The sequence below is a fragment of the Gossypium raimondii genome, chromosome 2 (assembly GCF_025698545.1).
Source record: "Gossypium raimondii isolate GPD5lz chromosome 2, ASM2569854v1, whole genome shotgun sequence".
Classification (NCBI taxonomy): Eukaryota; Viridiplantae; Streptophyta; class Magnoliopsida; order Malvales; family Malvaceae; genus Gossypium; species Gossypium raimondii.
Genome location: NC_068566.1, coordinates 1,950,131 through 1,963,320, shown reverse-complemented (window position 1 = coordinate 1,963,320; position 13,190 = coordinate 1,950,131). Strand labels below are relative to the sequence as shown.

General features: G+C 29.1%; 1 long non-coding RNA gene and 1 pseudogene across 1 annotated transcript; both read left to right on the top strand.

The window, feature by feature from the left end:
• LOC105787614 (cytochrome P450 83B1-like) overlaps window positions 1-13,190 on the top strand; it is a 48,038-nt pseudogene that overhangs the window by 25,158 nt on the left and 9,690 nt on the right.
• LOC128035135 (uncharacterized) lies at window positions 286-1,408 on the top strand. Its single transcript, XR_008191541.1, has 3 exons — window positions 286-525; window positions 711-781; window positions 861-1,408. It is a non-coding gene; the product is annotated as an uncharacterized LOC128035135 (long non-coding RNA).

Genomic DNA, 13,190 nt, shown 5'->3' with positions numbered 1-13,190 from the left:
TTCATTTTATTTAAGATAAAAGGATCGTATTTTAAAATCTTTTCAAAATTTCGATATTAAGACATTAAACAATCAATTTGATACCAATTTTGGGCGTCATGAGGGTGCTAACCCTTCCTCGTGCGTAACCGACTCCCGAACCTGTTTTCTCAATATTCGCAGACCTAAAATTATTTTCAAGGTGATCCGATCCCACCTCAATAAAAGATCGGTGGCGACTCTCATTTTTATTTTCAAAGTTGATCCCCATTTTTTTCAAATTTAAAAATGGTTTCGATAGGTGCCAATGCCAAATTCTGAGCAGAATTTTAGGTTGAATTGGGCGGCTCTTGGATATGGAGAAAAGAGGCAAGAAGAGGGTCCCGATTACACAATCTTTGTTGGGGATTTAGCTGCAGATGTTTCTGATTACATGTTACAAGAGACTTTTAAAGCTGTTTACCCATCTGTTAAGAGTGCCAAAGTGGTTACTGATAGGACTAGCTGCTAATAAGAAGCCTGTAACTGATCAGCAGTATCAGAAAGGTAGACTCTTGTGGTCTATTTCAAGTTATACTTTATCTTGATTGCCTTATGAAGTTTGTTTGGTTGGGTATAGTTTTTATTTGCAATGATTTATGCGTGAGTGCTTTGACTTGACAAGTTGACTGCTAGTTGGTTATTGTGTTTTTGTTTATTGGTTTTAATTTTCTGAGGTGGATCTGTTACAGTCTTCTTAAAATTCAAGTTCTTTCAGTTATGGCGGAATTTATACAAAGTCGTTTCCTTCCAGTTTGCCTAGGTAAACTTGGACGCTTTTAATTATATTAAAAGTTAAAACATGCAAAAACTTACATAAAACTCATGTTTTCTTAAAGCAGGACATCAAGAGACTCTTATTTTGGGGGGCCTGGAACTGATATCAGCTGAAATGATTCCACTTTAATCCGTGGCCTCATTTTAGGTCAGTTACTTTGTTATGTCAAAAGCTTTCTTTTCTCGTGGCAATATTTTCTGATAAGTAAATTTGCGTGAGAGAAACTGAACCGCAAAATAGAGTATATATGTCCACATTTTGTTCATGGTTCACAACTTGCTTAGTATTTCAGTTTGTGGGACAATCTTTGTTACTCCCGTAGAAAAGTTTGGGTGTTTAATGATTTTACAGATGCTACGTATAATAAAGATTTTATAGCCTTCTTGACGGGGTACAGATGTTTATACCTTCACTTTCACTGTTCTAATCTTGGAGACAGAATGCATTTTTCTCTTTTTTTTCTCTCTTGATTTTTGCTTTTATTAGCTGCTGAAGTGAGCCATCTTTTGGAATCTGTGGTTGTCTTAGGTACTGGTCCTTTTGAAATTTAGTACAGTGCTTTATTTTGTTACAGCTGAGGTTGTGGCAGGATCAACACTGTCCTGCTTTAAGAAATAGCCAGCTCGATCCCCACTGTCCCCACTCTTCTAAGTGAAAGCTTCCACTCTTTTATTCTTTCTTCTTTTTTTAAAAATAAATAAATAAATGTATATGCTATTCACTCGATGTAGTCTACAACTTGAAAATTATTTTGGCTTGATCAGGTAATTTCCTTGAAATGTAGTCTACAACTTGAACCTACAGAGTTGTAAACTGCCAGGCCGATCTTTTTCTTTATTAAAAAAAAAATCTTATCTTACTGTAGAAAGTGAATGCGAAAGTATCGCATGTAAGCATTATTGTCCACTCTTATGAAACAGTTCCCTACAATAAATAATATATTAGAAGATAAGCCGTGTGCGATTTTTCTTTTATTAAAAAAAGGGAATTGAGATGTTAGCTCATTTTATCAAAGAAATAGAAATCTGATGATAGGATATCTCATAAAGACTTAATGCTATCTTCTGAACCTAATGTTGCTATACTCTATAGATGTCATTTTGTGACCTTACATAGGGGCCACTTTTCTTGCAACATGATTACTCGTATAGCACATCAATCATGTATAATGTCATTTCATTTTCATTTTCATTTTCGATTATCTTTGCAAATATTTTTTTTTGCTAACTGAAAATTTGTTAGACTTCCATCCTCTTATTTTATAAAAATTGAAAATTTAGTCTGATTTTTGGTGAATATATGAACTTGAATTGTTAATTTGTGCTAATTTGTTGCATTTAAAATGTTATAAAATGTTAATTTGTGCTAATTTATTGAATATATGACGTCATATGATTACCTAATCAAGAATTTCATGCCATAAATCAAGAATATTTCAATTAAACATAGAACCTATATCATCAATAAAACCTTAAAAGCTAGAATCCACAATTATTCAAAATAAAAATTTCCATGATCGGATTAGATGCTATTGAAGACAACTATAAAAAATTTTAATATATAACATAATAAATCAAGATCTATCATGTAAGATTATCCAGAAAAAATCAAATGCGAAGTGTATCTCGAATCGGTTGATATGTTGAAATCCTTCAAATTAACACAAGTATTTTCAAGAATGTGACTTTCTCTTTTCTAAAAATGAGATATAAAAATTGTTACATATGTATAATTTAAAAACTTTAACCCTAATATACAACTTCGACACATTAACCTTAATTTCTAATTATCCCATCATTAATTTAATTACTATGTCACTTTATTTAATATCTGAAATCCAATAAACGTAATTTAATATAATTTAATATTTTATAATAATAAATAATTATTGTTATTAGATACACGTTATTTCCTTTTTCCATTCTTGGAAAATGTTAAGCATATTCAATGCACACGCATGCTAATAATTTGTCATTAAACCAAGCAGGATTCACGATTAAAACCAAACTTTTGTATGGTTAGAAAACTTGTCCATGGCTAAGTATAGCTTTAAGTTTCATATAAGATGGCTGGCTTCAACTTGGTCGACGAAGACAAAGGAATTGCACAGGCGAGTGAGCGACAACTTCTACATTTCGTACTCCTAACCATCATAACAATAGATTTCAATAGATTTGAATATAAACTATTGTATCTCTTTCTTTAAAAAAAAAAACGTTTATTACGACATGGAATTTTTTTATTTGGTTAAAATAAAAATCCTTCCAATTGGAAAAAATGAAAGAGATAAAAAAAGAAAAAGAATAAATAAAATATATTTGTGCATTTCTAACCTTTTAGAAAATTATTATTTACACATATTAATAACATATTTATATATATATTAAGTGTTAATGTGTCACATTACGTATATCTTATGTTGATGTGATAATATTTAAATAAATTTAAAATACCTTAAAAATAAATAAATATTTTTACGATTATTTAAATAACCACATCCAAGATTCATCCTAGGTGTGATTTTTTTAAATAATTATAAATATAAAAATATAGAAAAAATTAATTTTTTAAATTTTGTTTAGATATTTGTGAGGCATTTTGCCACATCAACATGATGTCCACATGGCACACCATGTCTCCTTGTTTGGTTACTCTGTCAATCATGTCATCAGTAAACGACAAAAATAGAAGGAATTTTTTAATAGAAAAGCCAATTTTCTCTTTAATTTAATGTATAAGGATTGATTTGTCTATTTTCTGAGTAAATGGGATAAAATGTAGTCGCCGCCTAATATAGGAGTCTCCATGATACTTTTATCTAATCCTACTCATCTTTTAATTCTAGTCACATACATAAAAGTTTTTTTTAAAAAAGTCAAATCATCACTTAATAGCACAAATGGATAGAACACTTAATAGAAGGACCAATTTGTATTTTCCTAGTATATGGGGGCTAGTTTTCTATTTTTTTAAGTAAATTACAATTTTGCACTAATTGTGTTTTAGATATTCCTCTAATTGTTATTATATTGTTGTCATAATTTTTTTTAATCATAATTGTTTGAATTGGATTGAATTGGTCGATCAGATTGGTTGGATGAGTATCGATTTAGAGAGGGGCATCAGATTAATTGACCTATGAACCAATAAGGACCAATTGAACCAGACTAACAAAACTCTAGTTGAACCAATTTTTTAACTTTTTAAGATATATATATTTTTTATGATTTTTAATAATTTATTTAATTAAACCATTAAATTAATAAACTAAAGACTTGACCAATTTAATCATCAATTCGGTTCTAATTTTTATTTTATTTATATTTTAACTATTTTAAAGTTAATTTTTATATTTAATATTTTAGACCATTTCATTTCATTTCGTTTTTTAATAATTACTTTAATTAATATTCTCGAAACTTTGTTTTATTAATCTGAAAGCTGTAAGGATAAAAAAAATACTTTCCATTAATCTCTAACACTAATTTTATTTATTTATTTTTATTTTAATAAAATGCTACATCTTCATTTTTATATGACTCAATCGAAAATAACATTACATATACAATATTTAATATCAAAATAAAAATCATATATATTATTTCCATGCATTAAGATAAAATAAAATGATGTCCTCTCGAGCAAACTTATCTTTCTTACCTTAACTTTTCCAAAATCTCTAACTTTTCTTCATTTTCTTTGTCCTCCAAAATTGACTATTCATTAGCTTTGCAAGATGATAAGCTCAATATGGAGTTATCCTCTTAATTTTGCTAACAATCTATGAATAAATTTTTGAGTTTAAGTTTGGGAAAGGGTTGAAAATAGAGGAGGGACTAAAATGAAAGAAATACAAAATTTGATAAGGTTAGGGAGAAAGAGACGTGTGTTGGAAAATATGCACATCACATATATAATAAGAGTAATTATATGTTATTATTTACTATCATAAAAGATTAGCCTAAGTTAAAAGTGATCTAGTTTGGTTAAGTTTTATTGGGCTTTAGTTATTAATAAAGTATGAGTCAAATATGTATAGATACTCTAGTAACTAATTTCTAATTGATGATGGGTTGATTAGAAACTAAGGTTAATGTGCAAAATTATATATTAGGGTTATGGTCCCCAAGTTACATATAATGTAACTTTTCTAATATCTCATTTTTAGAAAAGAGAGAGCCACCTTCTTAAAATTACTCATGTGCTAATTTGAAAAATCAAAACCATAAGATCAAAATATTTCAAGAAATTCATGAATTTAGGTACGCTTCCACATCTAGTTTTGTTCTTAATTTATTATTGATGGTTTGACATGAAAAATCATGATTTACAATTTTAAGTTTATATTAGATCTTGTTTTTACGACTCTAACAAGTGGTATCAGAGTCTCGCCATGTCGAATCATTGAGAACGAATTGATTCTCTATTGTTTTTGTATTGATTATATGTTTTTGTGATTCATGCGTTTATTAATTGACCGAATGTTGAACAACTCCTTATTCAAGATGAGGTAATTATTCTAGAAGAACAAAGTCAACAACCTCAAGAACGAAGGTCATTAAGAAGGTCAAATACAGAAAGGGTTATAATGGCTTCAGTGGAATATTTAACCTTAAATTGCATCAGATTAATGTTAAGTTAGTGATTTTTCAGTGGTAACATTAATCATACATTTATATGGTGCAACTAGAAAGCTTTGTGTCTAATGATGCAAAGTTAATGATTTGTAAATTAAAGAACTCCGTCTATATGCTTAAGCAGACTTTTCGTCAATAGTATTACAAATTTTACCAAATGATTATCTGTAATATCCCGAAAATTTCTACAGTAAGAAAGTAAGATAATATTTCTGATATTGTAAAATAAGGAAATAAAGTGATAAAAAGGGTAATTTTGAGTTATGTCAACATTGGGAAGTATATTATGACATATTAATTCAAGAAATGATTAAATTGCAAAAGTGAGAAAAGTTTTGTTGTCCAAGAGTAAATACTCAAAATTTGAGAGGTTAAAATGCAAATATGAAAAAGTTGAAGGACCAATGGTTTAAATATTTTAAGGGTGGAATGATCTAGAAACTAAGGAAAATGGATGGATTAGGACCAAATTGAAAAAGGTGAAGAATTTTGAGGGACTAAATCACAATTTTACCAAATTAAGTGATGACTCAAGAATGGAATTTTAAAATATCATGAAGGGTAAAATGGTCAATTAGAAGAGAGATAAATCTAGAAGATAATGATGATGTTGGAGATATTTTAGATTAATTAAATAAATATTAGTTTATTAGTATTTTAATTTGATTTTTAAATAATATTTTATTATTTTATTTAGTATATATATAAGAAAAGGAAGATGAAGAATCATCATCAACCTCCTATGCATTCCAACGTATGGGGAGAAAAGAAAGAAGGAAACTTTCTTTTCTTTACAATTTGGTTCTTCCACCAAAAATTCACCATTTTCACCTAGAAATCAAAAGAATTTCCATATCCATCAAGAGAGAAAGATAACAAGGAGACTATGGGGAGCTAGAATATCAAGTTAGATTCAAGAAATAGAAGCTGGAGGAGAGAGAAAATCAAGTTAAAGATTGAAATCAATAGGGCAATGTAAGAACATTAAGATTTCAATATATTTTTGAGTTTGATATTATTGAAAAAGCATGAAATTGATGTTAATGTAGGGTTTAATTATATAAGGTTCTATGTTCTTGATATGTTAGTGAAGGGAAATAAGAGGAAGTGATGAGAAATATTGTAGAGAAAGGAAAGGAGGGTGTTATAAATTTGATTATCAATATATTGCACTAAAATAGTTTTGGACAACAGCAGTAGACTAACTTTCAAAAATCACTATAAATTGTGAAAATCGAATTAGAGGATAAAAAAATATTGAATTAAATTTTGCTGAGTCTAGTTTCTCATAGAAGAAATGATGCAATCAATGAAATTGTAAATCATGAGATATAATAAATTTTGTGAGACAATGTCAGAATGAATTCTGGTTCCACTGTTCTGACTTTAGAAAATAATAAAAATTTAATAAAAATAATTAGAGGCTTAAATTTATATGTTTAAAATCCCGAATGAGTCTATTTTCAATAGAAATAAATGGAAACATCATCCAAATTCTGTACAAAGAGATAATTAATTTTTAGTGAAGAAGGGTCAAAACTGTCACACAGCAGAACAGGGGTGAATTTAAAGAATAAACTGTACTTATTGGCTAAACCAAAAATTCTGAAAATTTTATGGTAAAAAGATAAGTGAGTCTAGTTTCAAAGAAAATTATCAGATCGTAATTTTTAGTTTTTTAGCTCAAGATAAAAATGATTTAATGACTATGACACGGATGGACAGCTTTGAATAAATTTATAAGTAAATAGTGAAATCATAGATAATGTTACTTATAAGCATGTTATATAAGTTAAGGATGTGGAATGGAGAGGAGGAGGAGGACAATAAATATATAAATATTCTGTTAGTATGGATTTGCATTAAAAATGGTTAATTTGCATGATTTGGGCTCAAGGACTAAATTGGATAAAAAGTAAAACTTTAGGGCAATTTTGTAAAATGTCAAAAATTGATCAAATTGCATGAAATGAGTTGTTTTATTATTTTAATTAATAAATTGAATGAAATATTAATTTAGATCAAGATCGGGTAGAAAATCGAGGGAAATAGAAAATTTCTGAAATGCCCTTATATCTTGGTATTTCTGCAAATTCGCCTGGTAAGTTCGTATGAACTATATTCTATACAATTTTGATTAAAGTGAATGTTATTTGGTGATGAATAATATATATGTATATGTGTTAGTATTGAACTGAATTTAGTAAATCGAATTGAATAAGAAATATGTGTTTAGTAAAATGAAAATTTATGATTGGGTATTGAAATTAGACGATCTTGAACTAAATTATGGAATACTAAATATTGTTTTGTGTCTTGCATTGAACTGTGAAATTACTGAAGTAATGAATTGTTGCATTACTGTGAAACTGATCAAAATAAGGAATTATAATTGATACTGAACTAAAATGGAAATTGTATTGAAAGGTGAATTAAATACTAGTCGGGCTGAGTCAGATATAGTTGGCATACCATAAGATTGGAACAGTATGGGAATTTATCGGCTATGCCGATTAGGCACTTTATGTGTCGTATTTTAGGAACTTTATGTGTCGTATTTCAGGCACTTTATGTGTCGTATTTCAAGCACTTTATGTGTCGTATATCAGAAACTTTATGTGTCATATTTCAGGCACCTCGTGTGTCGTATCAGACACTTATGTGTCCTATACTGATCAGGTACTATGTACCGTTTTAGGCATAATGTGTCGTACTGGTGTGTTTGGTTGGAATCCACGTATCCGCCAAAGCCTGAGTCTATTAATAAGGGTAATTAAATGAGAAGTTAAATCAAACGAAATGAAACAATTGAGCTATTGAAAGGAAACATGATTGTAGAATATAATTTGAAAATGTGAATTGAATATGAAAATGTGAATAGAAAGCATGAACTAATTGTTCATGAGATAAATAAAGGCTCAATGTAATAGTAAATGATGTTAACAAATGAAAGCCAAATTGAATTATAAATATTGAGAAATGAATTATTATTGGAAATATATTATCGAATTTAATTCTCAATTTGGTTTGAACGTGGGATTGAGTACAATCGTTCTGTGGCAGAGGATAAATTGACAGATAAGACTATAACTGGGTTATGGCACTATGAACGCAAGACCATGGTTGGACCATGGCAGTGTTTATATGTGCAAGACCATAGTTGGACTATGGCACCAAAGAACAATGTACTCATATCCGTAAGTTATTCTTTGATACAGAAAGAAACGGTAAAAGACTTATATGGTTGAATTGAAAGGTTTATAGATTATTATTGGTATTGATCTGAAATAAATGTAACCATTGATATTTAAATGATATAACAGGTAAAGTTCTGAAGTGAGATAACATGAGTTTGAAATGACCTATCATGTGATCAATTCGGAAAAAGGCAGTTAAATGCACTAGCTTATGACTGTGATTGAATGATATGTTTATGACTTGTGTGTCACGCATATGGAATAAGTGTGGAAAGTAAAGAAATGCAAATGAAAATAAAGAAATTATGAAGAGTTAAAGTTATATAAAGTTCTACTAAGCTTGGGATAATATGTAATTGATACTGTGAATTTACTCACTTTGTGAGTTGATGAATATAGCTTCATGAGTACTATGGTATTAATATTGGATTATTCTTGATATGTATAGATTTCATATTTTAAAAGAACTAATATGATTAAAGACTACACGAACTTACTAAGCATTCATTGCTTACGTATTTGTTTTTATTTATTTATTTACCCTACAGATTATCAGAAGCTCGAGTTGGGTTGGAAGCTAGTCAGAGATATATCACACTATCCATTGGTTCTATCGGTAATTTTGGATGATTTGATTCTGGTTATAATGGCATGTATAAGTTAATTTTGGCCAATGTTGGCTCATTAATGTTTTAATTTTGATTGGTTTCAAATATGAATGCTAGATGAAATGAAACGTCTGAAAATCAATCTATAAATTTTGGTAATGCTCCGTAACCCTGTTCTGGCGACGGATTCGGGTTAGGGGTGTTACATTATCTCATTTGTTTTAGAGATGAATTTGGTCGATAATTGTATATACTACAAGTTCAGTGGGAGTAAGGTTCTATATTTGGTTTTTTATGTTAATGGCATACTGCTTGTCAATAATAAGTTAAGTCTCGACCAATACCCCAAGAATGATTTTGAGATTAAGGAAATGGATAAGATTCCCTACATCTTAAAAGTGGGGAGTCTAATGTATGCCCAAGAATGTACACGTCCGGACATTGCGTACATTGTTGGGATGTTAAGCAAATATTTAAGCAACCTTAGTATGGACCATTGGATAGCAGCCAAAAGGGTTATGAGGTATCTTCAGAGAACAAAAGATTACATGCTCACATATCAAAGGTCTGATAAGTTAAAGATCATTAGGTATATTGACTCTAATTTTGATGGAATATTGAAGCAAAATTGTCACTAGGGTACAAATTGTGACAATAATTGGTAGTACTTTATTCCAATAACAATAGGAGCACATCAAAGTCAAAGCACATAGACATTAAGTTCCTGGTTGTTAAAGTAAAAGTTTAGAGTGGTTAGTTGTCTATAAAACATATTGGGAAAAACTCCATGATTGCAGACCCGCTTACTAAGGGACTACACCCAAGGTTTTTCAGGAGCATATTGCTTATATGGGTGTAATTTCATTTAAGGATATTTGGTTTTAGTGAGAGTTTGTACTTTTAAATGCTTTTATGTTATAGACCCATTTCCAGTTATTTTAGTTTATGGATATTAAGTTTATTTTCTGCAAAAATAAAGTTTATTTGGTTTATTCACACTTTGGTTTTGGTAGAGATTGACCTCACTAAGGTTAAAGAGGACCAATTGGAAATAGGCATATTTGGATCATATTGCATGTAATTTCCATGCTACACATCCATACTTGATCTATATTATTTGGTTGTGTTAATATATGTGAGTAGGGATGAATTTAGTTATGATATATGTAACGAAAGTCGCATTGGTTTTATGTTAACATAATTAATGGACGAGATTGTTCAAAATACCTTTTGGATATGATAGTAAGGTTTTGAGCTTATAAGGTTATATAATGACATGTAATTATAGAGTAATTAGTATATATATATGTGGTCCAAGTAGGAGATTATTGGAAAATATGGGCATCACATATAAAATGAGAGTAATTACATGTTATTATTTACTATCATAAAAGTTTAGCCCAAATTAAAAGTGATCTAATTTGGTTAAGTTTTATTGGAATTTAGTTATTAATAAAGTATGAGCCAAATATGTGTAAATACTCTAGTAACTAATTTACGATTGATGCTTGGTGATTAGACATTAGGGTTAATGTGCAAAAGTTATATATTAGGGTTATGGTCCCCAAATTATGTATAATGTAACTTTTCTAATATCCCATTTTAGAAAAGATGATGATGATGACAAAGTGTTGACTTTGGCTTTTTTTTGAGATAAATCATAAAATTATACATGAACTTTGATTTTGTGCAATTTTATATATGAAATTTTGATTTAATCTAATTCTTGTAAATTATTAACATAATTATTGGTATAACATCATTTTATATTTATCTATTGCATACATAAATAATTATATTTATCCGATATAAAATAATTTGATGTATTTATTTCTTTAAATGTGCATGGTTAAATCAAAATTAAAGTTTTAAGTATACATTTGAACCACGATTAAAATTTTGTATGTATAATTGCACCAAATTAAAATTCATATATATAGTTATACATTAAATCAAAATTCATGTATAATGTAGGGGATGGGATGATTAGGACACTCTCAGATGTCAGGTATGTACCTGATTTACGAAAGAATCTCATCTCCTTGAGTATTTCAGACTCGAAAGGTTGCAGAATCAACATCGAGTCGAGCAACATTAAGGTGTCTCATGGAGCTCTCATTTTGTTAAAAGGTAAAAAGACCGATAGTTTTTATATTCTGGAAGGTTCTGCAGTTACCGGTGAAACTGAACCTCCCTCATCTGTTACGGAGTCAAAGTCAACTCGTTTGGAATGGAGGCAATTTGGTCATAAGAGGGAAAAGGTATGATTGTTTCTTTGAAGGAAGGTTCTAGGTTTTGAAAAGTTAGGGCATTGTGTTCGTGAAAATCAAACCCGGGTTAGTTTTGATTTAGCAGTGCGCAAGTCGAATGCTAGAAGTCTTCTAGTTTCTAAGCACAAATTCGACTCAGTTAATTATCTACATTTTTCAAGATAGACCCGTGGCGGGCTTTGACAAAGATGACGTTGTGAGAATTCGTGTCAATGTGAAGATTGTTAGAGTTGTGTGATCCAATTTTCTGTTAAATAAAATAAGAGATTACTTGCAAGTCAAGTTGAACAAAATATATTTTCCTTCTAGAAGATTTAATATTTATTAGTATAATATATTTAGCATATATTAGATTTAGGTTTCTTTTTAACCTATAAATAGATGTGGTCAAAACTCCTTTTGTATCATTCAAATTCGACATTAGTGAATTTTCTTCTCCTTTACCTGTGATTTTTCCCCGAAAAGGTTTTCACGTAAAATTTATTTGTTTTATAGTTTTTTTCTTTGCGATATTTTTACATTGCTATTATTGACATTAAGTTTTTAACATATAATTTTGTGATTTATCCCTTTTTTTCAACACCTTTCCAATATTCATCGATTCACTTTTTTAATTAATAAAATTCCAATAATCTCCATGTCACATGTACAATGCTTATCTACTTCCAACATCATCCACTCCTTTTTGTACTTAAATGAAGAAATTACACTCCAAGACCTTGCTTTTTTTTCATTTATTTAATCTAGTCATTTTTTATTTTTTATTTTTACACTACGACCCAACACTTTTCACACTTTTACAATTTATTTCATTCCTTAAATCAATTTTCTTAAATTCAAAAGTCTTTTAATTTCTTATAATACTCCTATTACCTTGTCCGCTAATATTAATAATTCTATTTTATCTATTCCAGAAATTTTGAACACATGTTAACCCGAATCAACATTATTCACATCTCGAGGGATGTCATGGTGTTACATGTAACATGTCCATCTTTTAAATGTATTAAATATAATTTTTAAATATTTTATACTTACATTAATTACTATTTTAATACTTTTATTATTAAATATTTTTTATATTTGAATTATATTTTGATAATAATTACTTACATAAATTATATTAAATAAAAAATTTATTAAATAACAAAAATTAAATGCATCTTGCACTTGAACTTCTAGATTTTTTAACTTGTGAAGTTTTGTTGAATGGTTTAGAGGTGACCCTTTTATAGCATCATTCATTCAAATAAAAGAATGTTCATTCGAATATAAACTCTTCATTTGAGTGATCCACAAATATCTAAACTACTTTATTTATTATTTACTTCATATTAATTTAATTAAGGGTAAATTACACCAATAGTCATTCAACTTTGGTGTAGCTGACAAAACAGTCACTCAAGTTTTAATTCATTCACTCAACTTTTGAAAAATAACAAAATAGTCATTTTAACCATTTTCCGTTACAGACGTAACGGAAAAGTGACATGGCATCCTATTGTGTAAATAGCCTCAATTTAAAACCCTAGCTGGGCTGAGGAGGAGGAGGAGGAAAAAGAAGAGGATGAGGAGGAGGACGAAGAAGAAAAAGAAGAAGAAAAAATTTCCAAAGCTCTACTCATCACCAATGGTGTATCACCATTACCTTCAAGGCTCCTTAAACCCACTTTCAAATCACA